We start from the raw sequence: 27,011 nt of genomic DNA on the forward strand, positions 1-27,011 counted from the left end.
CAATGGCAGAGCGAGCACGGGTGAGAATGGGGCCAATGGCAGAGAGAGCATGGGTGAGCGTGGGACCAATGGCAGGTGAGCAGCCTCACAGACTGACAGACACTAACCCCAATACCCCACCTCAGCACAGGGACACTGCCATGAAAACTGTTAGTTGGAGCCAACCATATGTCTACAGTACACAACACCTGCCCGGTAGCTCAGGAAGGGAAAGGCGAAGGCAGAGGGAAGGCAGCCATATGCTCAGACAGCTCGAGTCAAGCACAGTTTAAACCCTATAAACGTTTTAGTACATACTTGAAAATAGTGCAGGAGAGTATGAAAAGTATTTATATGATTAATAAAGGATTAATTAGAAAGTTTGGTATAATTTGTCTCATTATTAGTCATTCAATAAACATTTACTGGGATCCTCTAAGTACAAGGAGCTGTAAACGTAAGAACATTCTTTATGTTCAGGAAACTGAGCTATAGCAAATTTAATGATAATATAATAAATTGCAAAGGAGAAGTGCAGACATGGAGTGCTGCAGATGTTCTCTCAGATGTATTTCTGGAGAGCAGAAGCCAATATTTTTATAAATGAATACTGCACATAAAGCATTATTTATAAAGTGCTATAAGAACTTATTGCTTAATAGAGTAACGGGGACTTTTTTATAATACAAATTAAGATTTTTCTACCTATGCGCTTTTCCTATACAGAAAAAAAAGTGTCAGTCTTTCAATGAATCAGACTGGAATTGGGTTTTATCACATAGCTAAGGATTGGAGGCGTAAAGCATCAAACTCTAGCCATGGGCATTTGCGAGTGGGGGTTTGTGTGGTTGTGTTTGTGGAGGTGAGACATCGATGTCAGGCGTGTCCTTTGGTCACTGTAAACTTTGTGGGATTTTACTTTGGGGGAAGGGCATCTTCCTGAGCCTGCAGCTCACTTATTCCACTGGGACGGTGAATGGCCCTTCAGGGATCGGCCATGTCTGCTACCCTAGCCATGAGGTACAGATGCACACTGCTACCTCACATTTTACCTGGATGGAAGGAGCTGAACTTGGGTCCTTGTGCTTGCGTGGCTGCACTTCGCTCACTGAGCCATGTCCTCAGACCCTCAACCTTAAACATCCTGATTCTAAGAGCTACTGCACGCTCCCTGGTCTCCCAAAAGCAGATGCTGCAGCTGACTTTCCTATCTAGAGGTCATCACCAGGTTATTAACGTTTCTGCTGGACACAGAAATATCCACCCTCCAAAGCACTGAAGCCCATCCAATGCTCAGCTCATGCCCTGGGGTTCCATACTCTGCCAACGCCGAGCTTCGGCCAGTGCATTCCACTCTAAATGAAGCAGATGGCATACTGTCTGAAGGAGTGCGTCTCCTCTTTCCAGTTTGTTTTATTTCTTCCTCCCTTTGAAAGTATTCATTGTCTCCCTCCCCCAACCTCTTCTTACACCTGATTCCTCCCTCCCTGTTTCCCTCACCTCAATCAAGGTGGGCAGGTAGTGGGGTAGGTGGGCAGGTAGTGGGGTAGGTGGGCAGGTAGTGGGGTAGGTGGTCAGGTAGTGGGGTAGGTGGGCAGGTAGTGGGGTAGGTGGGCAGGTAGTGGGGTAGGTGGGCAGGTAGTGGGTAGGTGGGCAGGTAGTGGGGTAGGTGGGCAGGTAGTGGGGTAGGTGGGCTAGGGTGGGGTTAGAGGAGGGAATTTCTAGGATGTGCCAGAAAGTCAGGATAAGAGAGGCCGCAGGGAGTCTAGGGTGACTCTAGATGAGACTCCTAGCAGTGGAGGATATGGTGCCTGAAGTGGCCACCTCCTGTAGCCAGGCAGAACTCCTAGTAGAGATAGATATAAGGAAACTAGCTCACCCACAAAACCTTCAACCCAAACTGTTTCCTGCCTACAAGAAGTGCAGAGACAAAGATGGAGCAGAGACTGGGGGAATGACCAACCAATGACTGGCCCAACTTGAGACCCATCCCATGGGCAAGAACCAATCCCTGACACTACTAATGATGCTCTGTTATGCTTGTAGACAGGAGCCTAGCATTACTGTCCTCTGAGTGGCTCCACCCAGCAGCTGACTGATACAGATGCTGAGACCCACAGCCAAACATGAGACGGCGGAGCTCAGGAAGTCTTCTGGAAGAGTTGGGGGAAGGATTGAGGAACTTGGCGGGATAGGGGCTCCACAAGAAGTCCAACAGAGTCAATGAACCTGGACCCTTGAGGGTTGTCAGAGCCGGAACCACCAATTAAAGAGCATATGGACTAGACGGAGCCCCCCCCCCACATCTGTAGCAGATGTGCAGATTGGGCTTCATACAGTTCCCCCAACAACTGGAGCAGGGGCTGTCCCTGACTCTGTTGCCTGCCTGTGGATCCTGCTTCCCTAACTGGACTGCATGTCTGGCCTTGTTCTACCTAGTTCTACAGTGACTTAATGTGCAAGGGGGGGGGGTTAGTACCCAGGGGGCCTCCCCCTTCTCAGAAGAGGAGGGGACAGGGGAGAGGAAGGGTCATGTGAGAGGAGGACTGAGGGGCTGCAATCAGGATGTAAATTGAATTAATTAACTAATTAATTAATATCAGTGGGAAAGTGTTCACTGTCATTGTAATTGTATCAGTACCAGGACCACTCCCTTTATACTATATTCCTTTGCTCCTTTTAATTTCTAGCTTTCAGAGCCCACAGAAGAGTTCAGAAAGCAGATATCAGTGTAGATAGGCCATGAACAGCCGCACTGTGGATACTGGTATGGTGCTCTCATGTTAGTGGTTTGAATTACTTTCTATAAGTTCTTGGTGCTCAGCTATGTTCTGGGAAGATGAGTTCAGGTGGGTAAAATATTCCAAATCAGCTGTTCTTTATTCTTTATTTATTCTAATGAATAATGGACTTTATGGTAATGAAGTCCATTAGGATTTACTATTTCAGAATCCACTAGAACTCCCACGATGGGCACATCTCTGGAGCCCAAACACCCTCCCTCCCTTTTGGCTGCAACCGCATTGAGAATAGCACATGACATCGTCTGACCACTTTAATGGGCTCTCAGTAGCCCAAACATAATGAAGGAAGAGGACTCAGGGAAGCAGCCACACTGGGGAAGGAAATTCCACTGAGAAAGTGCACTTCACAGGCTGCCCTGCCTCTGCGGCTAGCTGCAATGGCCTGGTGTTTTCTGCAGTTCTTGCGTGGAGCTTGCATGGGACACAGCTAAAGCTGTCCTGAGGTTCATACCTAACCGCCCCACTGCAGTGCACAAAGCTAGGCATACAGAGGACTTCCCCAGGGGTGAATGGCAGCGACCCCTCACAGGTCCAGCAACTGAGATCTGCCAGAATTGAACAGGATAATCCTTCCACGTCCTCTGCATTCCCCAGCTTTGTAACTGTGGTTGGGACCTCAGAAAATAAATAAATAAATAAATAAATAAATAAATAAATAAATAAATAAATAAGGAGATTGTGACTATATGAACTAATAAATGGCTTCTGAATACATAGCTAGCAAAATGAACTTAAAATAAAATCTATGTTCATCTGAGGTGGTTTTGACACAGCTCATACGTGTTGTATTCCGCGAATTCACTGCAGCCTTGGTTTTAAACACTTAGCATGGGGACTGCGAATGCCGTCACGCCACACAAGACCAAGAAACTCTGCTCAGATTCTACACTGTGGTACATTATGAGCTGTGGTGATTTTGCTCCTGCCCTTACAGAAGCACAACAGTCTGTCTTACGGGAAGACTGTCAGTGTTTCCTGCCGTTCCTCCTCAGCCCGTGCGTCTGGCACTTCTGTGTCTTTGGATTGCATTATGTTAGAATGCTTGCTTGTAGACCCTGCTGTTTGAGTTGTTAACTTGAGTTTCACAGAAAATTTGTTAAATTCTTAATTAGGATTAGGTCAGGATTTCTAACAATTTCTGAAACGATCCTAAAGTGCCCTGCCTCCACTTTGTACCATGTATTTATGTGAAGTGGTATTCTCAGAACTGACAATTATAAAATCAAAGCATCAATCAACTCTGAAAAACACTGAAAATGTTCTACATCCTGCAGCATCAAATATTCAGTCAAGAATTAATATTTTATGGAAAAATAAATAGGCACATTCATCAGCATGCAACTTTGATTTCATATTAATAAATGACAAAATTATATGTGTAATAAATAATTGCTTTTATTTTAATTTATTTTGATATGATTTATTAATATAAGCATTTGATTACCTTATCTATTTTATATACCCATGGTAGTAAAATGTGAAATGCCCCCCCCATAGACTCATATGTTTCAACAATTGTTGTCTAGTTGGCAGTGCTACTCAGAGTCTAACTGAGAGCCACTCGTGGACAGCAGGCCTTGGAGCATAGAACCCAGCCCTGAATCCTGCCTTCTCTCTTCTTCCTTTCTGCAGATACCATGTGACTGACTCTCTCTTCTGCTGCCACACTTCACACCATGATGGACTCTGTACCATCCTGAACTGTAAGCCAAAACAATCCCATCTCTCCTCTAGCTTTTTCCTTTTTGGTTTCGACGACAAGGAGAAAAGTAAGGAGTGAATCTGTATATCCAGGGCCAGGTAGAACTTCTCAGGCAAAAGGAATTCCAATTAGTAAACAGCTAAGAAGTCCTGCTCTACCTGTGTCCTGGAGGCACAGGAAATGATGCTCTTCCATTTGATTTCCTTTGTGTTCTTTCTTTTTTCTTGTGTGTGTGTGTGCGTACACTCACAAGTGCTTCTGTGAATGAAATTCTACTTGACCCTTGCCCGTGCTAGCATCATCTACTGTGCTACACTCTCATCCCATAGCTTTTTAGCACAGGCCTCCCTGTATGAACCAAGTAAACTCGGATATCGTCCAAAGCATTAAGACCACAGGCGTGTGCCACTGCACTTGGGTGTAGATCCATTTTTAGTGAGGCTCTCCAAAAATACTCAATGCCACTAAACCCAGCTAAACAGGAAGTGATGCTCAGCTCCAAACATGGAGTTCCACCACGTGAATCCTCTTAACTACAACACCAGGGGCGGCTGGTGAAAACCTCAACACAAATGACAAGGCTAAATCTAAATAGGAAAGAGTGGAGAGTGAGTGGGCTGGACGGTAGCTTCCCGGGACTTTACCAAGCACGGCTGGCCTGACATGTCCTGAGAACCTCAGAAGCTGCTTCTGCAGCAGCAGCTTTCCCCACTGGATTACACACGACCTTCCTAAGCTCACAAGCCCAGCAATCAACTCGCCAGGATCCAAGTCTGTCCTCAGGGGCCAACATGAAAGGAGCGTTGAGCTGCTATTGTTTACTACACTTAGGCTGCATAAATGAAAAGATTTTATTTCTTTTTTAGAAATCAAAGCTGTCATTAATAAGCTAAGAGGATTTAAGGAAGCACTTGGGGGGCAGCATTTACATAACATGCTCTAAATATTAATAGCCCAATTCCATTAAATATCAGCTGTAAACTCTTTACAGATTGAGGTCACACTTACCTTAAACTGACACCCCAACTAGGGAGCCCCAGTTCCCTTCTTCCATAGCTTCTCCCCACTGTATACTTCAGAGCCTTTTATCCCAGAAAATCTTCCCTTGCCCCATTATCATTCTCTCAGAAACTTCTTCTAATCCTCCCAGACAGGCGACGTCCTTAATGAGGATGAGGCGAAGAGCCCAAGTGTGATCACTTGAAAGCTAACGATGGCCACAGAGGAAAGACACTTCGCCGGAGGAATGCACAACGGAGCCTTCTGCTAGGGCCCCAGCGCGGTATCAGCGAAACACAGAAGTGGCAATGATGAAGGACAATGAGCTGGGACAGAAGGAGGACCTCTGCCTCATAAGATGGTCCACCTTGTTCTATGAGGTGTGGCAGGTAACTACCAACTTACACAAAAATAGCCAGCTATACTCATCAACTTGCCGTTCAAAGCAGCAATGTCCACACATAGTGTAGGTCGACAATGCTATTTCATATTAAAGGTAGACCATTATGACTGAAGTATAGTCAAAAACTCAAATTCACCCCTGCCAAGAGATAAGATAAAGACCTTGATAAGATAAAGAGAGCTGTAGACACTCGGAATGCACCTGCTGCCTAGGCCAAGTGCTAGAGCAGAGCCTGCCTCGGGGACTTGGTTTTATGACTGCCAGTCTAACGTAGTCAGTCCTTTGAAGCAATGTTTATCCATGTCCTCCATCTTCCTTTAGCCCTGGTTGGGTTCTTTCTCCATGCCAGCTGCATTTGCCAGCCCCTTAAAGTTGTGTGTTCTAAAAAATATAGCTCGAGACTGGGTGAGGAAATTCAATTTGCTGGTTCACTAATGGTTTAGACCATTTTCAAATAGAAAATGTTATATATATATATATATATATATATATATATATATATATATATATATATATAGTTAGAAATACAGTCAAATTGCAATACATTGTGTGCAGGTGTTTTGCTGGCACACCCTGGAATTATAACATGCCAGTGTACAAAAACCTGACTGAGAAGCAAGGTTATCCAAAAAACACTGCGTTAACACAGTTCTGACCTGGGGGCCAGCCCATCACCTACCTGCCATCCATGCCAGGCTACAACTCAGCAAAGTGTACAGGCTTGCCCCTGGATTTCTGAAGAGGATGGCAATTGAATTTACAGTCCTCCTACTTCTGTTTATCTTGGTATAGAAGCATCTTTTTAAAATTATTATCATTAGTAGTAGTGGTGGTGGTAGTAGTATTTCAAGCTTTTCAGAAATGGATCAAATGGACAGCTTGTTTTCTTTTAAAAAGGGGGTGTATGGATGTCACATTCTACTTCTACAAAGTCAAAATTCTATACCAGAACAAAAAAGGCCCAGCCATCGAGCCCACAGTTGCAGCAGAACATTAACTTGATATGTAGGAGTGAAATTGAGCGTATAGACACCCTGACCCTTCTATAATCAGCTCTAGTTGGGTGATCCCATTTGCATCTAAATTAGCACCAGAGTCCTCTCTACGACGGCAGGTTTATATGTGTCTTGAAAAATAAATTTCCCACCTGCTAAGTGTTTCTTTGTGATTTAGTCATGTTGGGGCAAACAGATGGATCCTACCTTCTGTCATTCAGGAAGGTGGAGGCAGTAGGGGGTGAGGTGACTATGACATACATTCTCCATAAAATAGAAGCCACCTTTCTTTGGATTCTTCTCTGACGTCAGAGGAGAAAACTAACTAGCTGGTTCCATGGGTCAATGCTCAGTACTTGTCCCTCATGGTTCTAACCGGTGTGGAGAAACAGTAGGACCAGCAGCAGAAGGGAGATGTGTTACCGCACAGGAAACAGAAGAGAGAAAGAACCTATTCTGGAGCCTGCTAGCTGCTGCCTGAGAAGCAAGCCAATGTGGCAGGCTTGTCCACTGTGGGCAGCCAAGGGCAGCCACAGGATGGCTCTTCACAGCCACTGCTTCCTTCTAAGAACACAGACCACCCAGAAACACATTCAAGTACAAAAGAGAAGACAGACACTCTGGTTCCTAGAGAGTGACCCACCCCAGATTTTAGCCAAAAATCCAAGGCAGAAAACATTCAATTACTCAAGATCTGAAAGCAGTCTGTCTGAGTAGATGAATCAGGCCCCCTCCTGTCTCCCTTCTGCTCCTCCACCTTAAGGCCACACCATATACTGATGTCACTGCCAGAGGCAGGCTGAGAAGGATGGAAGTGACATTCAAATTATTAAGTTGAGTTACTTACTCCCAAAATATTTTTGAAAGAAGGAAATGAAAGAGATGGCTTCAGTGGGGGTGCCTGCAGTGTATTCTAAGGAAACTACTTTTAAAACAAAAGCCAGTCCCAGCCTCCTGGCCGCATTTCTTCAGATCTTCTGTAATGTATTAAAGAAGTCAGCAGGGCCAGCAGACGCTCAGCGGGTCAAGGTGCTTGCTCCCTCCCAAGCCTGACAACTCCAGTTTGATCCCAAGTGCCCACATGGTAGGATGAGAGAACTGTCTCCTGCAAGTTGTCCTCTGGGCTCCACACTTGGGGCATGGCATGGGGCATGGCATGCATGTGTGCGCGCACACATACATAATAAATAAAATAAATGAATGTGCACACACATATGTGTCTGCCTGTCTGTCTGTATGTGTGTGTCTGTCTGTCTGTCTATGTGTCTGTGTAGACTAATATTGCCTGGTAGAAGATGGAATCAGTCCCTGCGTGAATACCTCTCCATCAACCCAATGGGAAGTAGGGTTGGGGCACTAAGACACACTCTGAAGGGCATTGTGGTACTTTCAAGGCTGGAGGTTTCCTCACTGAGGCAGTTCTGTCTCAGCTGGCCCAAGCTAGAGGCACATGATTAACGATTTTCTTTCTGACCACCTCTGTCCCACAGGTACCTGGATTATCTGGGACCTGATCATCTTTCTCTCTATACTACTCTGTGTTCAGTATAGATAAAGATGGCCTACCGATCATACTGCTGACCGTCGTGGGGATGGCACCTTCTGTGGTTCCTAACTTTACCCACATGGAAGGAATAGCCAGCTCTTTTCAGCAAACATATGCTGGACACATTGAGAACTCAGCACTTAGTGGTGGGGAGGGAAAGACAACCCAAATACTACTCTGAGTGTTGTACTACACAATAGCCAGAACACTGGGGTATTCTGAGACCTGGATTAGATCAGAACCAGGAGTTAGGGAGTCATGTGAGCCTCAGAGAGAATGACTACCATCCCTGAACAGAGAGCACAGAATCCTCAGGTGGGCAGACTCGGGTTCAAACAGATTTTACTGGACGAACTGCACAGTGCCATTTAGTCTCTCTGAGCTGCTTCCTCCTCTGTAGAGTGGGGGTGGCTACACTCTCTCATATTTGAAAATTAAAGACAAATGCACAGAGACAACTGACAGGAAAAAGGACAATTGTTTTCTGAGTTGGGGTGTCCATTTAAAATAATCTAAATGAGGGTGGGGTGATCAGGGGTCCTGGTGACAGATGGAATAAAATGTGCTTCTTTAAGTGCACTTGGCAGTGGAGAGAAAGTACAGCAGTTCTTACAGAAAGAGAGCCCTCTGTCTCCCTCGTCTCCCCTGTTCCCTTGTCAGTATTTTGCAGAGTTAGGAGGGGCTGGGGTAGCCGCAACAGAAGAGGTCAGGGGACTCCAAAGAGTCAATAGATCCTAGGAGAGGAGAGCCTTATAGGGGACCCTGGATTCTCTAAAACATTATCTTTTTCTGCTTGCCATGAGCATCTATTTAAAGATCATTCTAATCCCACAGAACCAGTTAAACAATAATTTAGAGAAGAAATAATGGTGTTTTTGCCAACAAACAATGGCCATGTCTGAGAAGCCTCTGCTAACATGAGAGGTGGTTATGCCATTCTTAAAACACCAACACAGTTTTTTCCCTTGCCCATCACAAACCACAAACCAACCCCCCAACTCTCTGGAGGAATCAGCAAAGGGCTACTTTCAAAGCTTCTCTCGCAGCATCTGCATGTTATTGATGCCTCCTAGCTTCATAATGTGATTTACCAGGCTACAATTTAATGTATGATTCAGTATAACTAAACCTCATCTAATAGAGTTTGGCTACTGAGATACTCCAAGCCAAGAATGATGTCACATGCCTGTCATCCTAGCACGTGGGAGGCCAAGACAGAGGACTTGAGTTCAAAGAGGCTAGCTGGGGTTGCATAGAAAACCAGTCTATACAGAAAGATGAAGAAGGAAGGAAGAAGGGAGGGAGGGCATACTCCAAGTAGTATGTAAGAGTTAACTTCATAGTCTAACTTGAGCCAGAGTCGTGAGGAGACTGGGAGGGAGTAGCTCAAAAGCAAAGATGGGAGAACTGCTCCAAAACCAACTTCCTCCATCCCTTTCCATGTTAGAGTTTTGAAAACTGACTCTAACAACCCAGACATAAATAGAATAAAAGTCTCTCCTAGAAAGGCAGTTCCTCCAAGAACAGGATTAAAGAAGAAAGGCACTCTGAGGCTGGACTACAGAGTCAACACCATGGTGGATAAGTGTGGCCCAAATGCAACTTTCCTCTTAGACTAATCTTTTCCACTTCCTTTTTCTGGCCAAATCAGTATCATTTTCAGTTTTCTTCACATATTTATTCTTCTTCTATGACTGCCAACTTTCTGCAGGAACACGCACATCTGACCTACTAAGCCAGTTCTCAGAGGACATGGCTCACTGTCCAGCTCTCAGACCATACTCAGTAGGCTTGAGGTGAACATAGGGAGATCTGCTAGAAAAGAAGGAAAGGGAAGGAAACTCGGTGTCCACAGCCTGTGTTGGGGATGCCTCACTGGCATAGTAGGTAGTTAGGTTCATCTGCTGATTATCTGAGTAACAGAAATTTTCCATTCATATTGACTGCCACTTCACTGAAAACACAGAGCCTAACTCAGGCCATGCTCTTGGGTGAGAGCAAGTGAGAAGAGTGATCCACTGGGGAAGAGAGATGCTTCCTTGGGCTTTCCCTCCATTTCTCTTCCAGATTAACACAACCGCTCTATTCAAGTCTGGTAACGCTGATTCCCAGCTCGTGGGTGGAAGGGAAATGTCTGGGCTAACTAACATCTCAGGCAGCAGACCACAAGACGGCAGGGTCTCATCCTGTGCCTGTACTTTCCCCCCAGACTCTATCTGCCTGCTGGGCTAAGTGCACCATTTTGGGGTGAAATTTTATATTTAGACCAATTTTCCCAGGCACAAAAAACTATAACAAAAACAAGCTCTGATAACAAAAGACAAATTTCACTCCTGGCTTATTTTCAATGAACAACAAAGAATTCTCCACACAAAGCAGAGACAGAAACCACACAGGTGTCTACCAGAACAAATTCAATAATTCTAGTCATTGTGGTCATTTTCCTCTGTTATCCACAAACCTGCTCATCATCTGGCACTGGATAGTCACAGCAGAGCATCTCATCAGAATGCAAGTCAAACAGAAACAAGGGGCAGCCTTTCTTACAGGAAGCCAGCACGGGGCAAGAGACAGTCATGGCAAGCTGGTAACAAGCAGGCCAACCCTCTCTGCTGGGTTCCTCACCCTCCGTTTCCTTACAACTCACCTGAAGATAAACTCACAGGGCGTTTTCTGCTGATCAATTTTGAATGTTCTCTTAGGATGGTATATGGGGAAGAATAAATGATTCACCCCAAACTCAGAGCAGCTCTTTCCCTCTTGTGTCCGCACTTGTTTCCGAGGTGAACACCACCTGGCTTCCATGGATAAGACAGGGGAGGGGGGGGTTGTGTGAGTTTTGTTTTGTGCTTTCTGTGTGAGGGAGGGTGAGGCCCTCTGTGCACTTGTTGGGATTGAAGAGAGAAATCTAATTTCTCACTTCAAATCAGAAGTCACTGGAAGTTTAATTTATTCCTCTACAATGGGAAGCGAGCTTAGCAGATAGAACATTACCTGCCTCAGACTCTAAAACAGAACTCTGTGCTTGTCTGTGTAGGAAGACAGTAGATAACACTTATAATATCACAGATAATAACTTCTGTGATTCTAAAAACAGTAAGGCCAGGCAAGAAGACCTGGAGCTGAAGGGACAGAATCAGGCACATCTAGGGGCAAATGCTTAATGCCACCCGTAGGCTTCCTGAGACACCCACCTCTGAGCCGACGGCAGCACTCACAGGGTATTTCAGCAGTTAGTGAAAGGGTCTCCTTGAATAGAGGTGGCTCTCCCCAGCTCATGGTTTGTTTAACTGATGGTCTGGCCAGAGCACAGGCTGCTTTTTATCCCTTTAAGATTTGCCTCTGCTTTGTGTGCAGACAGCCCCTCGCCAAGGCATAAAGTCTGGCAAACAAAGTGTGAGCTCATCCCTCCTTGCAGCACCATAGACTGCAGTGGACAACCTGCCCACATCTGCCCATGGCTCTGCAGTGCCTGAGTCTTTCCTGTAGTTACAATCACAGAGACTTGCAGCTTCCCATCAAGAGAAACACAACTCATTAATATCTAAGAAGCTCTGAGTTTATGGGAGACACTAGGAAATGTTTTCCTTGAGTTTGTTCTCCCTTCTTTGGAAGAAACTCGGACTTTGTAGTTGAAAAACCTATTTCCTTTGCATCTCGCTGTGGCTACCTATGTTCTGTCAGGAAATCATAAATGGAAGCCATGTGAAGAGTGGGAAAGGATCTGTGAAGGGAGGTTTCTGTGATCCTCAAACCAACACAGGGGTTGCTCTGAAACTAAGATGATTTGCATTGTAAATGTTAACAGAGATCTCCTCCCCAGCATTTAGGGCAGTGCCTGGCATATAACTGGGTACTCAAAATAAATGTGCTGAGATAATTAATAAAATGAGTGTTTCATAATAAGAGAAGGGCAGCCAACACTGACAGATTATAATAAAGCAGCAGCGGAATGACTGCCACGACCCCACCTCCAAATAATCCTCAGACGCATGACAGCAGTCCCTCCAAGATTGATTACACCCTGACTCACCATAAAATGCACATGGAACAGCGCACGGCGCTCACCAGGGCTGAGCACGGGGTGCAGCCTGATATTTATTATGTGATTCTGTTTTAAATGCTAACCGTGACCTATCAAGCTGACTTTATAACTCATTAGCATGATGACTCTGTTTAGAACATTTGTATCTGTATAACCTTCTCTACTGACTTTACTACTAACAAACAAAAATCAACACTAACATTTAACTTCTTAATGGGAATTCTAAAAAAAAAAAAAAAAAGTTTTAAATTTAATGGAAAGAAAGTAACAGGGATAACCAAATGTCACAGTACAGAACACAAAACTACATTACATAGCACAACATCACACTCATTACAAACACTATACTGCACTGTACTCCACACCACACCACACCACACAAGTGAAGATGCCTTCCCCCAGCACATGGGTACCAGGAGCTGGCTAGCCAGCTATCCTCCTCCATCTCATCCCAGCCATGGTATTGGTTCATCCCGGCACAGAGCTGCTCCTCTCCCAGGCCCCATCCAAGCTGCTGTCCTCCTGAGGAACCTGGTTTGTAATGGCTCGCTCTAGTGACTAAGTACTATGGTAACTGCCCTTGATCTTTACCGATCAGAGAATACAAATGAGCTTGCTTTCTTAGCTGAGATTCTCTCTCTCGGGGACTGTGGGTAACAATTTAGGGTAGCTGAGAGCACCCTGCGGTAGTGTGAAATGGCCTGCAGTGAGAAGACATTTGCATTCTAACGCTTAGTGTCTGCGGCCAAGCCAAGATACTTTTTGTTGTCTCCATAGCTACAGGTATAGCACAAGCTTACACACCCCTGAATCCTCCACAGTGGATTCACACACACAATACAAGAGGGATGGCAGTGAGGTGTGGCAGAAGCATCCATGAAGTACCTTCTTCCATAGAACAGTACAAAACTGTAAGCTGTATGGCTCTGTAAGATAACAGAAACATACTTTGAAAGGCTCACTGGACCATTTAATGCACACATAGAGCCACCTCCTAACCCTTTGATGGCGAATCTAAGGCCATATATCTGACCGATGGCCTACAACCAGAAAGAAGCCTTGCTCCTCTCTCAACCATTCTCAGCAGTAAGACACTGATGTTGACCTAGAGGACCGTGGCCTTGGTTCTAAAATCCTGGCGTTCTTCGACTGTTGGTGGCTTGAAACTCAGAGCTACCGTGAATTCTGTGTCTCGGGTGTCTTACTTCCTAGCAAAAGAAACACAGAGTCGGTGCAGTGAGGATTCCCACCGTTGTCCTGGTACATTTACTCTGCCAATTGTGGATTGATTGCATGAACTGCATATAGAGAAGCAGCTAAAGATACACAGCAGAACAAAACATGTGTGCAGGTCCTTACGCCCTGGCCGACAAGGCCCATACAATGGCAGAAGTGCTGAGCCTGGGCCCTTGATTGCACACGACTGCTCAGAGGTGGTTTAGAGATGAGAGAAATCAATTTGTACTCAACTGTAAAGCTTGTCTCAGTGTGGAGCTTGTTCTGGGACTTAAATAAATACACTCTGGGTGGACAGGCAGGAAGTAAAAGGGACAGCCCAGCAGGAATATGGGAACAAGAACAGACTGCAGAGGGTGACAGGCTGGATGGCACAGGTTAGAGCAGTCTGCAAAGCCAGACAAAGGGGTCCAAATTGCCTTCTGTAGGTAGCAGGGCACGCTCTTTGGAAATGGGGAAACAAATACTAGCCATTTTTTTTTAAATGTCAGTTGCTACTTATAAGCTTGTTAGATCTATGGGAGATGAGACTTTTGAAGACTGGGCACAGGACAGTGAAGCCCCAATGTTTCTCTAAATCCTGATCTCCTGTTTCTGGCTGCCCCTTCCAGCCTTTCTCCCCAGGAAATGATAAGAAGCTGAGGCCACCCCTGCCCCTCTTTTCCAGAAGTCAGTCTCCTGGCAGGAAGCACACATTCTTCTGTGTTCCTCCTACCACAGCTTCTACGGCTTATCTAATTCTGGGGTCCAACATTAGGAAATACCATCTAGAAGAAGCCCTATTCTCCAGCGCGAGGGTTACAGGTAATGAAGAAGCTATTTGGTAATCCACCTGCCTAACTGATCTTTTCTATTTCTCATTTTCTTAGAACACAGGTAAGGAAAACTCAGAACTCAGATTATATGGACTTTTCTAGAACTTAATTTCAGGCTGCTTTGGCTCTGTTATACTGATTCATGCAGATGCTTTTTACTGTCAGGCTGAGTGCATCAGAGAAGTGGCACTGTCCTCCATATACCGCTAAATCATGGCAAATGACAGCAGCAAGACAAACTCACGATAGCACCCAGGCAGTCGCAACAGTGAGTGTATGCTGAACCCAAAATGGATGGGTGTTGTACTGGGGCCCTCACCACCTTTAGTCACCCCTGCTGGCTTCTCAGCCATAACGTTCATGGATGCTAAATGTGCCCACCCCGATCCCATGGCACCAGGTATATGCCATGTCAAAATAAACACTAAAAGTCATATTTCTCTCATGGTTTAAATAGAAATCTATATTCCATATCCTCTGAATTAGCAGCTGAATGTGTACAAATTGAGTGAACAGTAAAATTAGTTCTCCTAGGGAGCAATGTAGTTTAATATAAAATGTCCCCTGCAGGCTCTGTGTTGATATCCCAGCTGATGGCATGTTTGAGAGGTAACTGGATCATGTGGGCACCTAACTTCACCAATGACATTCATCTCAATGAGTTAATCCATTAAGACATTCATAGGTGAGTGGGCTACTGGGAGCAGGGCTGGATGGAGGAGGTAGGTCATCAGAGGCATGAAAGGTATACCTTTTAAAATTATTTATTTACTTATGTCTGTTTTGCCCACACATTATGTTTACCATGTGCGTGCCTGGTGTCCCGGAACTAGAGTTACAGGTTCCTGTGAACTGCCATGTGGGTACTGGGAACCAGACCTGGGTTGAAATACTCTGAACCATTGAGATATTTCTCCAGACCCTGGGGGTATATCTTATTCTCGGATGCTGCTTGCTGTCCACACTCCTTCCCCACATCTCTGTTTCTCTCCCTTAGCCATATGCTTCCCAACAAGGTGTTCTACCTCAGCAAGGGCCAAGAATCAATGGGGCTGTGTGAGCATGGACTAAAACTGTGAAGACAACATGAATCCTTCTCTACTTGGGCTGTTTTCTCAAGCCCTCTGTCACAGTGCTGAGAGTACAATTCAAGTGACTGCAAGTGAGGGAACTGTGGATGGTCACATGCTCACTCTGAGGGGAGGAACATCCTCAGAACACCTTTTCTGGTAGATCTCTATCAACACCTCTTTGTCACCCTCACTAGACAACAACTACACACGGGCTATGAAGCTGCTATTTCCAAAAGAAGAAAGGAATGTCATTGTTAATTATAATCTTCATTAATTGCATATGATTTGTGATAGCTCCCCAAATGACTACTGTTCACAGAGTCCTAGCTCTTTGTCAACATCATGTTAGGTACTTGACACACATTATTGGGACCAATTCTCCTTGGTCTTTTAAGATAATTAATAGGAAAACTGAGACTCAAAAAATTATCCCCCCCCAAAAAATACACAAGAAATGGAAGAAAGCAGATTCAAGCCAATGTTCCATGTTCTTTTTATTACTCGAGAACATTACAGGGCAACATTATAGGCATTCTTCTGAAATTCTTCAGACCTGAGCCTTTGTATCAACTGCTTGGACCAGGTAGGTGGACAAGATCCTCTGTGAGAAAGGTGCACGTTACTGCACTCCAAAGGACTCATGCCTCCCCACCCTCTCACCATTCCTCAGGCCCCCTCTAGCCAACGCAGATTAGTATTTCTTCTCCTTAGGCCAAAGAAAACAGCCCCAAGTGTCATGCCAGGCCCCTACTCCAGAAACTTCTCCCGAGAACTGGTTGGAGCTACTTCCTTTGGAATCCACAGTGACGGTGAGAGTCAATATTAAACCAACAGAAAGAACAAATGCTTCTTTGTAAAACACCTGCATCCCTGCAGTCACTGGAATAGATCAACAGTATCAACCGAGCACTCTCAGATGAGGACAACTTTAACAACACCCTCCACGACCACACGCAGACAGACATCTTTGGCCCTCACACTCATCCCTCAGACCTAGGTCGGACTCGGAACCTACTCCAGAAGCACCTCTCATGGAAGTAAACTTGGAATGCCCTATTCGAAAGTAGCGTGCTCACAGCAGCACAACCCTGCCTTCAGCCCTCCCAGAGGGATCTCCAATGTATACGTGATTTAAAAGCCTAAGAGGCCACCAGACTTCATTTGGACTCCAAAGATTCAGAACCCATTTTCAAGGTCACCATACTGAAACTGGCACTTAGAACCTGATTTTGGCAGCAGACACTGACTCCTCACTCACTTTGTCCCATGGGGTAACTGCAGACAGGATAAGAGCCTAGCATCTCTGTCTTCAATTCGTGTTGTGTTCCAGTGGACATCACAGAGATAAGTAATTGTCCCTAACCTTTCCTCTTGCATTACCTTAAACTCCAGGAAGAACACAGCTTCCAAGGGCAGTCTAGAGGAGGCTGATTAATTAGGAAGCAAGGTTGCACCTCAGCATTAACAGCTTAGCAACCTAACAAAGTACTGTAGGATATCAGAACAGAATCTACAGGAAGCAGAGACTAAAGATGGGGACCATACCTCAACCAATGCTACTCCATTTCGTTAAGCCCTTGCCTTCTATTTAAACCTAAACCTCATGTTGACACCCTAACTTGGGGACACTGAACCCCACCCCCCATGTAGCCATTCAGAATTGTTCTCCTTAATTAGCACACTGGGAACGGGGACTGAGATGAACTTGGGGCTAGCAGAGCCCAGGCTTTCACCCTAGACACCTGGGTAACAACTCAGTGCTGGCTCTCAGGCTCAATTTATCTTTGAATCTCCTGAAAGACACCTCGCTTAGGACCCATCTGCCCCAGTTAACTCGGCCTGTCTATGAGACTAGCCTTCTGCTGGGAGAGCGTCCCTGCTAGGCCACTGTCCTCAGGATTCTGATTGTCACCTGCACCACTATAATGCCACATGGCCCACCTGACCTTCAAGTTTCTAACACCTCTCACACACTGCCATACCAGGGAAGATACTTCTCCTGGTAGGTGAATGGAGAGCTTTAGAAGTCTGAATTTTGCTGAGCTGTAACTCTTACTATAAAGATGACCAAGCATTCTTTTCAAGGAAAACTCCAGTGCTAGGGGCTGAAAGGCACCCCCCAATCACAGGGAAAGTCAGTGCTGAGAACTGGCCCTGTGCTGGCCATCCCATCTTCAAGTGTCCTGTAGATGGAGACTGCCTCCTACCACCAGCCACTCTAACAAATCCTCCCCAGAGGTCGAGAAAAGACTATCTTGACTGAAGGACAACAAAAGGTGCAATTTGGAAGCTTCCGAAAACTAGAATACTGTACAACCCGGAGCAATTGTCCAAAAGAGCCATAGGGGGATTCCTGGGAAGAACAAGACTTAATTGATTCCCAACAATGCTGAGAAGGCCCATTATGGAAGTGTTGAATCAATGACTGAAAACCTCTAGAGGGGACAGTGGCACTCGGGGCTGCCATAGTTCCTCTGGCCTCACCTCTTCCCTACCACACAGCATAAGCAGTGCTGGGCACTGTGGGGCACAAAGTGACCCAGTGGGCATCCTGGCTATGAGCGCCACTTCCAGGACACAAATAAAGGGGAGGCTGGAGATTCATGAACTAAAATAGGGTTCTTTTCTTCTCTTTAGGGGAGGGCCACCAACACCTTCACCCCAAGAGCCTCTTCTTCAAGCCACTAGGTGGCGCAAACCCTCCTTTCAGAGAAAGGGACTTTAAAAAATTATATTGGTGTACCCAAGCAACAACCTGCATCGTGCCAGAGCCCGGATAAGAAAAGGATCTGTTCTCCAAAGAAATCTATCTTGTGGTTAACAAAAGGAAGGAAAGTTTTCTCTAAATTCTGCTTCGGGAACTCAGAAGCTAAACTTATGTCATAGAAGGACTCATAGATCTAAGATCTACTTAAAAAATAAAATGAAATAAAGCTAATACAAGGAGAGAGATAGCACTGGGAAGTTGAGTTTGGTTCAGATTGGTCAGTAATATCTGTGTAAACATGGCCAAGTCAACTCACTTCTCAGGTCTTCAATGCCTTTGATTGAGAAATAAGGAACACATAATCTATAGAATTATGTCCACTACCAAGTTCTGCAAGTGTTCATAACACGTTACGATTCTATTTCTAATTTATTGTCCAATTTAATTCATCAGATCTGATAAGACTTTAAGCACAAGGACGAGCCCTGAAGTCCATACACATTGTTTCTCTGTTTTGTAGTACTGAGAATGAAAGCCGTGCATCACACATGCTTAGCAAGCTCTACTGCTGAGTTATAGTTTACTTACTGCTTTGTGACAGGCCCTCACTATGCTGTCCAAGCTGGCTTCGAATTCACTCTGTGACCCAGGCTAGCCTTGAACTTGCAATCCTCCTGCCTCAACAATTTGTTGAGGACTCTGTAATAAGTTTAAAAACTGAGCTCTTACTAATTCATTTACTACAAAATACTCCCAGAATACCTAGGCACCCAGCACTGGGCAACCACATAGCTAAATGATGAAGACAAGAGACAAACAGGAGTTGTGCCACACTGTTCCTCTAGGAAATGGAAATCTACTGGACTCCAGAGTTCTAACCTCCTGGGTTCTCACACACAGAAAGAATCTGGGCAGTTAAACCTACTGTACATTGAGAATCACTCATCCAAAATTCAGTCTGTGGATTCACAGCATTCGGGGTTTGGGGAGTAGAGATCTACGATTTATATAATCTACGGTTACATTAAAGCATTTGACATAAATGTAAATATCACAGACTTCATTCAGATTGTTTATATTCTGACAAACAACCATGGCAACGGCATGCTACCCACTGCCTTTAACTTGGTATTTTACAGTCACTTCAAACCCAGGGCAGTAAGGCTCACCTTAAACAAATCCATTTCTACATGTAGAGAACATGTTCCAAACACGATTCTTCAACATCACTGCTTCTTCAGTAATACTGCAAATAATCTTTTTCCTTCTCTCTGTAAAATTTGTATCTTCCCTTACATTGCTAAAGAAATGCCTGTCTTAAATCTGGCTTCCTTTTGGATTTGCACAATTAAAGAGTTATCATCTCACATTGAATTTCAATCACCTGTATAAACAAATTTGCCTGCCTCTTTACTCTCTTATCTTAATTCTATTTATTTTGGACAGTTTTATTTATTCATGTTAAGCTCATCATTAGACAAAGCATTATAGGGACGAGGATGCCTCTCAGACACAAAGTTCGTCCATGCTGACACCACCATTGAGCCTATGGTCACAAATGACAATAATTGAATTAGTTCACCATCACTTGGTAAACAAAAAGATGAGTAGAAAGCTTCCAGTCCCTGAGTAATATACCTGTCTCAGCTGAGGATGTAGCATGGGCCTTAGATGGAGTTGTCGTGACTAAATGATACTCAACAATATGGTACTTAATTAGTCTGGAAACTCAGCAACAAGACCTTAGCTATTAATTACAAGATTTTCTTTTTTTGGAAAAGAAGCAAATGTTCCAACAGCTCCTATTACCATCATTTACATATTCCCAGAGGCTTCCCCAATAAACATAAATCATTTCTATATGTTTCACATCTGGCTCACAAGTGTTAATGGAGGATACAGAATGGACTGTTAAGTTTTTCTATATATTGCTAATGGGAAGCCTGTGTGTGGATGTGGGTCTGGACATCTGTGTGCATCATCTTTGTACACAATCGCCTGAAAACTCAGACGGGGGGGGGGGGGGGGGGAAGAGCAGTGATCGTGACAACTGAAGTCTGCCAGTGCCTTTTATTATGACATCACATTAGAGAAGCATACATTTCCCCTCCCCTCAGCACCACAGCAGTCTGGTGGGAAAGGGTCTGTGGTGGAAAGGGTCAAACCCAATTGTATTCTTTGATACATGTGACATCACTGACTACTAGCACTGTCATCCTTAGATGATGTCATCTACATTTAAGAGGAATGTCCCTGGTACTGATAACACTGCCCACAGACCTAAACAGCATCACACAGCAGAACAGAGTTGATGTTTCACAGTAAGTAGTGGAACTTGTCACCACCCTCAACAGTGGAAAGGACCTCTCTCAGTCCAACACGATGTACACATTGGAGAAGAAACACCTTTATGGGGCCAACCATCAGCTTTTACTACACACCTTCAAGTAGTAGTAGTAATAGTAGTAGTAGTAGTGTAGTAGTACTGTGTCCTCACATGAAGCAGAATATTGACATGAGCCCTTACCCATTCTCATAATTCATTTCTCAAATCACTGTCATTATTGTTTGATGTTCTCCATAATCTTGGGGAATATGTGGGGTAGGGTTAGAAATGACAAAACTAGATCTGTCAGTGAGTTAAAAACCCCTGGAGGTTCCACATCAGACTGAAGCCTGATGGCTCGGTTACTGTCTCATCGTCTCTCATCACAGTGGTAAGATACTAACAAAAGCAGCTTGTGGGAGGAGGGTTTATTCTGGCTCATAGCCAAAGTACCATTTATCAGGTCGAAGAAGTCAAGGCAAAAGGAGCTTAAAGCAGTGCTCATGCCACACCCACAATCAGAAGGCAGGGAGTGATGGATGCTCAGCTCCATCCTCCACAGTGCAGGGTCTCAGTTAGGGAACAGTGCTGCCAACAATGAGCACCCCTACAGGCTTCAAAACCTGACATCTACCCACAGGCAGCCCAAAAGGCACATGGAGGTGATTCAGTGCTCTTGCAGGTGTGGCCCTTGGAGAGCCTAGGTGGTGGCTGGGGTTCAAACTCTCAGGCTTCTTCTCTCCTGTCAAATCAGAGCCCCCAAAGATTGAGAGTTTTCATTCAAGAGACCCAATGTAACTTTTTGTCTGAGAATACCTGCGACTGAGAAACAGAATAAACAGAGCTGCAAACGTAGGGCAGCTGAGTTGATGCCATGTCTCACAGGAGCCAGGGGAAGGGGGAAGCTAAAGCTCTCCACCAACTAAAAGGGTTGTAAGAAATATGAAGTATCCTGTGTAAACTCAAACTGTCATACTGGCTGAGATGGGGCAAGAGTTACCCGGTGGCAATACCACAGCACATGACAATGTCTTATGTTAAAGAGTTGGTTGGTTACCTTCATGATTAATAACAGGTGGTATGCACTTAGTGCTGAGTGTCAGTGACAATAGAATTACTTCAAATATAATATTTATTTATTCTTCACAAAATCCCAAGGAGGCGTGTGTCATTTTTATAAACACATGAGTAAGGACATGCCACAGTCACAGAGCTGATGAAAGCAGCCAGGGGCCAGATTGCAAAACAAGGTCTCACTGACCCCAAAACCATTTTGAGGTACATTTTTATGTGACTCTACATCGTTTCTACAAACTCTATGACCTGAATATAATATCCTAAATGACTGCATTAGATAATACATATTCATAGTTTTCAATTAATAAATCAGGTATTCCCAAGTCAAAGCCTCTTGTATTTGGCAGTCAGCTCTTCTAGGTCTACTCAGATAGTGGGATTTTTTGGTTATTTGGATTTTCAGATTATTTGGTCTATCTGTGGCTATCTTGCTGACAATGAATTCCTTGGAGCCCTTTAATCATCTTACCCGCCTGCAATCACTGACCAGCCTTGGTAATCTTTACACTAGCCCCTCCACTTTCAGACTGTTTAAGACTGAGCAACCATTCGGAGTCCTCCCCTCACACTGGCACTGGGATGGTACTGTTAATTGTCAACTTAGCAGAACCTACAATCACTAGGACGATAGGCCTGGGTGTGCCTGTGACGGATTATCCTGAATATGTTCATTAATGTGGGAAGAACTGCATTAGTTAGAGCTGGGACGGCTCCTTGGGCAAGGGACTCTGGACTGGGTAAAGTGGAGCAGGTGAGCTGGACATAGCACGTGCTCACCTCTCTGCTGTCTTCACTGTGCATGCCATGTACCTAGTCTCAAGCTCTTACCATGACTTCCGCATGGCCATGTGCCACACCCTGGAAGTGTAAGCTCAAATCAGCCCTTCCTTCTTCAAGCTGTTTATGTCCGAGTATTTTATCCCAGTAACGGGAAAAGAACCCAAGCCAGCAGCCGAGCCAGCCTCCTTACCTATGGCTCCTTAGTCACAGCACACGGACGTGATACAACCTAACTAGGCCATGGCCACAGATACTGTAAGCTGGCCTGTCACACTCAGCCACCCACAGCTTACAGTGTCCCCTGCTTCCAGATGACAATATAGGAGACACCTGCCTGTTCTGGAGCTAGCCAGAGCTAGCCCAGAAGCTAGTTCTGAGACAACAGTAGTAACGTCTTCAAAGGATAAGTTTGTTTCCTTGGGTTGCTTCTAGGTCTGCCTTTGTGCCTTTGCCTCACACCATACTAGAGGCCACTGTGGGCAGGCAATTTAACTCTCGGGACAGAATCTTCACTCCAGTAAGAAGGGAAGCCAGGGGAATTACAAAGCGCTAGACCTTAACATTACAATAGGAAAACAGGTAAGTAACTAGCAAAAATAAGACAATATTCAGGAGCCTTTAGTAATTAAAAGCCACAGTCACTAATACAGACACTGGATTTTATAAAGCAAATCACTGAGATGCATAAAACTATAAAATGTAAAAAAGCAGCAAAACCACGACACTAAAACTTTCAGTGTGTTTCACTGCAGAGCCAGAGTCTCATTTGGTAACCAATTAACTCAAGGGAAGGCATAAAAGTCAGAGCAGAGAACCACTACAATTTAAAAAAAAAAAAAAAATCCTGGGCGTCCACAGCCAACATGCTACACTGATGCTTGAGTCACTGGTGGTATGGGGTGGGCAGAGCTGCTTCCAACTCCGCGCTTGGACTCCTTTCTTTCAATTCTGTACCAGAAGGCTGTTTTTTTTTTTTTCCCAGTGAAATTCCCCAATGTCATTGGAAACCAGACAGGAAATGTCAAAGTGCTTTCCATCCAGAAGTGGCAGAGATGACAGCAGGAGGACTCATAGCACAGGCATGCTCCACATCCAGACATACAGAAGAGCAAGCAGGGGACCTGTCTACCCTCCTCCACCCTGAGCCCTCTGCAAGCAGGGAACCTGCCTTCCATCCTCTACCTTGAGCCCCCTCTTCTACCTTCCAGACCAGGAGACATGGTGTGTGTGTGTGGGGGGGGTGGCAAAGATGGATGGTGCTGAGGCCACGGCCACTCTGTTCTCTCCTCCTTAGACACACATCGGGCTGCTCCTCCTGTAAGCTCAGCACCCAACCACAGCCCATTAATATCTCATAATGATGACGATCTGAAGATGTTATTTAATTGTTTAAAGAGTCTCCAGTCACAACTTCCACTGGGCATAAAGGTCGAGAGTATGCTGAGCCAGGAAAGACAAACTGGGCTGTACAAAAGTCCTTGTCCCACCCCACCTACACAGCACATTATTGGTTGAGTGGGCAACTCCCTTGGGGCTATGCCCAGCCTCTTGAAATTTCCATCTTTTCTTTTCAATCACCCCAAAACTGCCATCCATCAACTTAAGTCAATAAGCCATGAATTATTGAGCTTGTAGGATGCAGATCATGAATATGTATGTGTGTGTTTGGAAGGCAAGATTGTAAAACAAATGGGTTCCACGGTAGCTTATAGAAAGCCAACACACATGCCCTTAAGGAAATGTCTGAAATTAATTCTCCCCGTGTATATTGTTCCAGCATAGTTTCAGCACACAGAAGATGGTGGGATTTTTTTTCCTAGTAGATCTTTTCTGTTTTCCAAGCGCACTTATAGGAAATGAAATATAGCTGGCTGCTCATTGGCAAAACCAAAGGCACAGGCTTTGAGATCAGAGTTTCCATGGCTAAGGCCTGGGAGCTGCATGCAGAAAGGACACATGTGACAGACTTCCTTGCCATCACTGCCTACCATAGCACACACTCCTCAAGGTCTACAGCTCCCCTGAACAGAGACAGTCACAAGTTTCTTCTGCTATTTCCTAAAAGCCTGTGAAGAACCCACCCATAGCAACCTCCAAAACAAAAAGTATCCTAAGTCACTTCTGGAAATCCTGCAAGTGAGCCAGGGTGTTATTTGGACAATCCTTTCCCACCCACACTCCCTACCAATCCCTTTTCTAATCCTGCTGGAGACCAGGATAAGCTTCGAAGTCAGCTTTGTCTTCTAAGGCACACTGCCTACCTACCATTCTCCTGCTAACACAGGACCCCAGTACTACACCTGGGCAGAGATTCCAGACTGGTGACAGTCAGTCAGACAACTTCACTTGTTTGGGCTGGTTGATGAGCCTCAAGGTTTCTTGAGGATTGAACTACAGCTGCTGGTTTGTGTGTTGTCTGCTTGCCAAAAGGACTGAACTGAAGCTGCTGGTTCCTGCATGGTGTCTGCCTACCGAGGACTGGACTGCACCTGCTGACTTGTATTTGGTATTTGCTACAGACTGAACCACTGGCAAAAAAAAAAAAAAAAAAAAAAAAAAAAAAAAAAAAAAAAAAAAAAACCTCTCCTCAAAGAACTACTGCTAAACAGGTTCACTTCCCCCATATCCTAATAACTTCTCTCTGGGTAAGAGGAGAGGTTGAACGCATAGTAGAATAGGCTGCAAAAAAATATGACTACATAGCTTCTTTTCTTAGCCATACCTTGTGTCTGCCTACACCTGTTCCTGCTTCTCTCTGTAACAGCATTTATCTTCCCCCTCCTGCTCTAAGCCTGTGGTTAGCCTGTCACCTCCCAGGTCCCAGATTATAAACTTCATAGAGATGAAAGGGTTTCACTTCCTCTGGCTGTGAAGTACAGAGTGCCTCACCTGTCCGTGCTCCCCAACTGCTTCTGAACAAGCAGGATTATGCTCCCACTGCACGTGAGATGGCAGGCCTTCTCCCAGAATAGCCATGGCATGTTATCTGTGTGCATCTCAAGATGTGCAAATGCTATCCTCCATCTGCAAATTGTACAAGGGCAGAGAAAGGTGTTGCTGTTCTCACTGTACAGCAGGGGATACGGACTCAGAAAGTTTACAGGCTTGGCACATGGCCACACAGCAGAAAGAGCCAGGACCAGAGTACAGGTCTTCTGACTCACTGCCCAGTGCCAGCTGCCTCCTGAGGAAGGCTCTCAGATGCTGATGCTGGGAGCTGGGAGTGCTGGAGACTCACACGAATCTGTATTTACCTTCAGATCCAGTCCCATAGCCCTGTGGGTCTGTGTGGGCACCATGTCCTCTGTTCTCAGGAATGTTTGGTTACCACATGGGTTTAGCCAGTATGATTCTAGCAGGAGACTGGTAGATGTTTCTAGGAGTTGCTTGCTTCAGGCTGAAGTCCACAGCTCCTATAGCTGGCACTTTCTACACAGCCCCTTGCCCCTGACTCTTTACACACACACACACACACACACACACACACACACACACACAGAGNAGAGAGAGAGAGAGAGAGAGAGAGAGAGAGAGACAGAGACAGAGACAGAGACAGACAGAGACAGACAGAGACAGACAGAGACAGACAGAGACAGAGAGACAGAGAGGGTGGAGGAGAGAAAGAAAGACCTCAGTGTTATGGTCATGGTGAACTTGCCATAGATTCCCTTATGCTCTTGAATCAAGAGACAGGCTCTGTATCCAGCTCTGTGATGTGTGAACAATGAGAGTGACTCTGTCCCAGGTCCTTAAGACACTGGCCACTTCTACCATGCACTCTTGGAGGCTTCAGAACCTCCATGCTCTGGAGTCCTGAGACCTTGACTAATACAGAAACCCGAATAGCCGAGGCTGCCTCCCTGGGAGAAGCCCCAGCTATACCTGTATAGAAAGGAAGAGGCACAGGGGAGAGAGATGCTCAGGCAGCCCCAAATGCTCAGGTCCTGGTCACAGTAATGATCTCAGTTGGGGCCCATGCCCTAGAGCCGGACTGTCCCACTGTGCAGGTGGTGACTCACACTAACAACCAATGGCTGCTGTAAGTCCAGCTCTAAGCATGGTTTCTGACACAGCACCAAAGCACTGAAATGTCGCCCTCTCAAAACCTCTTTAGCTCCTCAGTTCGCCTGACAGCCCCATCTGAGGACCATCTGTTCCTACTGGGACCCTGACATATGAATGGCAGTCACTAGGGCAAATATTCACATCCTAAACATCTCTTCTGATAAAACCGCAGAAGGACACTTCCCTCTGAGGGTGCTGTGACCTGAGGCCATGCTTACCTTCACAGGATGAAATAGGAATGGAAAGACATGTGTCACTTCCAGATAAAAGCTCCACATCTCTCCCTCTGACACTGTGACAGGTGATGTAAGCTCCGGGGTTGACACTTTTGTCAACCTGATCCCTAAGTGCCTTCTTGCCTTGCTCCTTGAAGTACAGTCCCTGTTTGTTTAATCCTTCCTTTGCTTCTGCTTCTCTGAGAAGGCAGGCTAGTGCAACTAACCAATGAGGGCTCAGCTT

General features: G+C 45.2%; 1 protein-coding gene across 5 annotated transcripts in view; it reads right to left on the reverse strand.

Annotated features, from left to right (window-relative positions):
• Positions 1-27,011, reverse strand: part of Fam160a1 (family with sequence similarity 160 member A1) — a 224,331-nt gene that overhangs the window by 30,106 nt on the left and 167,214 nt on the right. The gene's annotated exons all lie outside the window — the stretch shown is intronic.

The sequence above is a fragment of the Mus pahari genome, chromosome 4 (assembly GCF_900095145.1).
Source record: "Mus pahari chromosome 4, PAHARI_EIJ_v1.1, whole genome shotgun sequence".
NCBI lineage: Eukaryota > Metazoa > Chordata > Mammalia > Rodentia > Muridae > Mus > Mus pahari.